This window comes from Geospiza fortis, unplaced genomic scaffold (genome assembly GCF_000277835.1).
Source record: "Geospiza fortis unplaced genomic scaffold, GeoFor_1.0 scaffold320, whole genome shotgun sequence".
Classification (NCBI taxonomy): Eukaryota; Metazoa; Chordata; class Aves; order Passeriformes; family Thraupidae; genus Geospiza; species Geospiza fortis.
The window spans coordinates 793839-798216 of record NW_005054532.1 but is presented as its reverse complement, the minus strand read 5'-3'; the positions used below and the strand labels follow the sequence as shown (position 1 = coordinate 798216).

At 54.5% G+C, this 4378-nt stretch overlaps 1 protein-coding gene across 1 annotated transcript in view; it reads left to right on the top strand.

Moving 5' to 3' along the window:
* The window catches only part of RELL2 (RELT like 2), a 13663-nt gene that overhangs the window by 6895 nt on the left and 2390 nt on the right, over window positions 1–4378 (top strand). The window lies entirely within an intron of this gene.

Sequence of the window (4378 nt, the reverse complement as noted above, 5' to 3'; positions counted from 1 at the left end):
GCTGAGTCAGTGCTGGGCACAGCCCCAGCTCCGTGTCCTTCCAGAGCCCGCTGTCCCAGCTCTCTGCAAGCAGGGCCTTGCTGCCCAACTGGGGGCTTCAGGGACCTCACTGGGGGGGACAGAGGGGACAGCATGTCCCAGGTGCAAGCCACCACCTGCTCAGGATGAAAGAGTGGCTGTGCTGCTCCAGGTCGCTGCCTCCAACAATGTCTGTAATTAGATGACACAGCTGCAATGTAAGAATAGGGGAGTGTTCCTGATACTTCCCACAAATGCTTTCCATCCCCACCTGGTTTCACCTCAAGGGACTTCCTGAGCTTCCTGTGGTCTCACTGTGTCGTCACTAACCTGTAGAGCAGTCTGTAGGCTCGCCCAGGCTGCCCCATTCCCCAGCAGAAAGGGTTTGGAAAGTTCCTGGGCTTGGCTCCCTCTGGCTGTGGTGGCAGGGGCTGGGTGACAAGCAGCTGCTGGTCCCTGGATGGCCACCATGGTGAGACACAGAGCTCTGCCATGCTCAGATTGTGCACAAGGTCCTCATTCAGGGCCTGAGCCTTGATGAAACTTCATGTTGTGGTGCAGAGACAGTCCTTTCATGGGAATGCTGAGCCAAAGTGGGCATGGAATCGTGGAATGGTTTGGGTTGGAAGGGAGGTCAAAGTTCATCTCATTCTACCCCCTGCCATGGCAGGGACACCTCCCACTGTCCCAGGTGCTCCCAGCCCTGTCCAGCCTGGCCTTGAGCACTGCCAGGGATCCAGGGGCAGCCCCAGCTGCTCTGGGCACCCTGTGCCAGGGCCTGCCCACCCTGCCAGGAAACAATTCCCAATTCCCAACAATTCCCAATATCCCATCCATCTCTGCCCTCTGGCAGTGGGAAGCCATTCCCTGTGTCTTATCATGTGAATTTTTCCACCACCACAGGCAGGAGCCTCAGCAGGGAGGTGAGCTGGGGCTTTCTGGGCAGCTGGAGAAGCAGGGAGAACTGCTGGACTCCCCAGGCCCAGCTCAGCTCAGATCACATCTCATGGGCACTGCCAGCTCCCGGCTCCTCCGTGCCCGTGGCTGTCCTTGGAGGTGGTGCCCGGCAGGCCAGGGCTCTGCACAGCTCCTGCTCACCACTAATTCATTCCCTGGCTGGTGCCCAGCTCCATCCCCTCCTCCATGTCCTCTGTCCGTGCTCTTGCAGCCTCCTCTCAGCACTCGGAGTGCTGGACAAGATGCTCTCCTTTCCCAAAGGCACTTTCCCTCAATTCCTGATTTTCCTCTTTAACCCTGTCAGTGTCCCACCCCACACCAGCCTTCTCCACAGGGCACTCATCCCATTTCTCCAAGGCTTTACTTTCAATCCTGAATCTCTTTGGTACAAGGTCCAACTGCTAAAGGACCTATGTGGCCATAAGCTACAATCCCACCCCCAAATTCTGCTTCTTATTTCCAGGCTGGCCCCTCTTCCCTTCCAGATCCTCCAGGATTGCCCTTCCTGTGTCTTATTTATGACAAATATCTTGAAGTATTTTGACCCAGCACTGACCCTACAAAACAGGGCTTCTTTAACCCACCCCTAGAGTTAAAGACACCCTCAGGTCTTGTTCTCCTTTGGTTTTGGTATTGTTCTTGCCTTGGATGCAGTGGTTGAGGGTTCAGCCTGATCCTACATGGAATGAGCACTGGTAGGCACAGGCTCATCCCTGAGGAGTGGAAAGGATGGGAGCTATGGAGGTCCACCAAGATCATCCAGGGCTGAAATATGGGGCACCTGAGGAGGCTTTTTTGGCCTGGAGCATTAGAAAGGGATGATCCAATTGTCCTCTAACACTTCCCAAACGGTGGGTGGAATCTAAATGGAGATGGAACAAGACTCTCCTCAGAGATCTGCACTGGGAAGGGCAGGAGGCAACGGCCATGAGTTACAACAAGAGAAATCCAGAAAAGATGCAAGGAAAAACTGTTCAGCCACGAGGATGGTGCAGCCCTCAAAGGGCCCTGAGGAGTGGAGGAATATCCATCCCTGAAGATTTCCAAAACCTGACAGGACAGGGCTCTGGGCAAAGTGCTTGAGGGTAGGAGGGGACCCAGATATGAGCAGGGGTCTGGACTGGAGACCTCCTGAGGGCTTTTTGCACCTAAATTGTTCTAAACTTGTGCGGCACTCAGGGTTATGCATGGTATAGGATGATTTACCACTTAGCTCAGCGCTTTCCCTCAACCAGGTGTGGTCAGTGGCAGAGCTTGTCCATAAAACATCTGTGTCTGACCCTCTGTCCTCAGCCCCATCGGCCAGAGTGTGTCACATCCCACTGAATCCCAGGGATGCTGATGAGGCAGCCAGCCAGGGCTCCTCTGCTTTCCCTCACCAGCCAGAGGTTGGCTATGTTACTTCTTGTGCCCTCTTTGGTCCAAACCCTTCCTGCTCTCTGAATCCACTCCCGACTCTTCCTGACATTGCTCAATGGCATTACCAAGAAGTGATCCTGTCACTTGTGTCTCCTTGCTGTTCCTCTTCAGGGCCAGAACATTCTTTGGTCTCCCCAAATCGCAGTGCTGGTGCCTTATCTCCGAATATCTGGACAGACCTGAAAGGTCACATTTGCTGCTGCTTGGCCTGGGAACCTTCTCCGGAGCTGGAGCACTTCTCTTCTCCACCCTCCCTATCCTTTCTGGCCCTGCTGAGGGGTTGGTGCTGCCCACAGGCTGGGCTCCAGCCTGGAAGTGGTCTCCTTCATCTCTGCCAACTCTCCTGGCATCTGTTCTTATCTTTTGGACCTCTCTGCTTTTTCCTTTGGAACAGCACTGCTGCCATGTGCTTGACTTTTGTGCCTTGCTGTTCTTTCCACACCAGCAGCACTTGAACTCTCTGAAATTGTGCTTTGCCCTGACACTGCCTCGCAGCTGAACTCAGCCAGGTCTGTTGGTTTTCCATGTGTGATCCAAGCGCAGTGAGAGCAGCTGCGGGTGAGCCATGGGCTGCACGAGCTCTCAGTGCTGCCATTGGGGTGCTCTGCCTGGGGGACACCAGGTCACCATGGAGGAGATTTCCTCTCTGCTGGTCCAGCAGCAGCTGGCAGCGCTGGTGAGGAGGAGTCACAGTCAGCACAATCACAATTCAGACTTCAGGCTTTGCTGACACCTTGCCCTTCCCAGGCTGAGGGAACTGGGAGAGGACAAAGCTCCAAGGAGACTTTAGAGCCCCTTCCAGTGCCTGGAGAGGTTCCAGGAGAGCTGGAGAGGGACTTGGGACGAGGGCACAGAGTGACAGGACAAGGGGGAATAGCTCCCTGCTGCCAGTGAGCAGGGTTGGAAGGGATATTGGGAAGGAATTGGTGGGCAGGCCCTGGCACAGGGTGCCCAGAGCAGCTGTGGCTGTCCCTGGGTCCCTGGCAGTGCCCAAGGCCAGGCTGGATGGGGCTTGGAGCAACCAGATTGAGGGGAAGTTGTCCCTAACCATGGTGGGGGGTGAGACTGGATGATCTTTTAGGACCTCCTTCCAACTCAAGCCATTCCATGAGTCTATGATCCCTAACCCCTCTCTTCTCCCCACGTGCAGTGTTGCATCACCTCTGATTATGAACCCACCCTCTGAGGGTGTCAGACCCATTTCTCCTGCCCACCCAGAGCTCTGAGCTGTCACCTGCTCATGGTGGAACCTTGGTGAACACTCAGGTACCATCCACCCCTCCAGGTGATGGTGCAAAATGTGCTCTGGCAGATTTTAGCCAAACAACTCCTCCAGCCTTTGATCCCTGTATCCAAATGACTGCCAAACCCCTGTCCCTGCCCTCACTGAGGGCACACTGTCATCCAGGCTGCCTCGGAGCATTTCCAAGATCTGTGATCCATCTTGCTGCTGGAGGACAAGCTCTGCCCCAGCCAAGACATGGATTGCACTTCCCATTCTTCTCTTTCTGTTTGTTTTGCTCAAAATGAAGGGGAAAATCAGTTTGGGGACACGGCTTGTGTAGGTGTGAACAGCTCAGACAGGTTGGAGATCATGGCAAAGAGAGGAGAACTGGGCTGGAGGTACAGAAAAGCTGGGAATCCAGTGGTGGGACAGCATGGAAAAAACTGCTTGTAGGAGTGTCGGGGGGTAGGACGGTCGGGACAGCTGGAGATCAGAGATCTCTGCAGCCAGGTCAGGAACTTGGGGTTTATTGCAAAGGGCCTGGGTGCAGGGCCCTGCTGGGAGCTGCCAGCCACAGCTCAGAGCAGGCTGAGAGAAGAGAGGGGGAGAGAGGATGAGGGGGTAAGAGACTAAAAAAGGTAAGAGAGTAAAAGCGTAAGAGAGCGAGGTTCCCATTCCAATACAATAAATCTTCTTCTGTGTTGAATATTCTCATTCTCACTAAACAATCTAGTACAAGATACAAATCCTACAGCATTT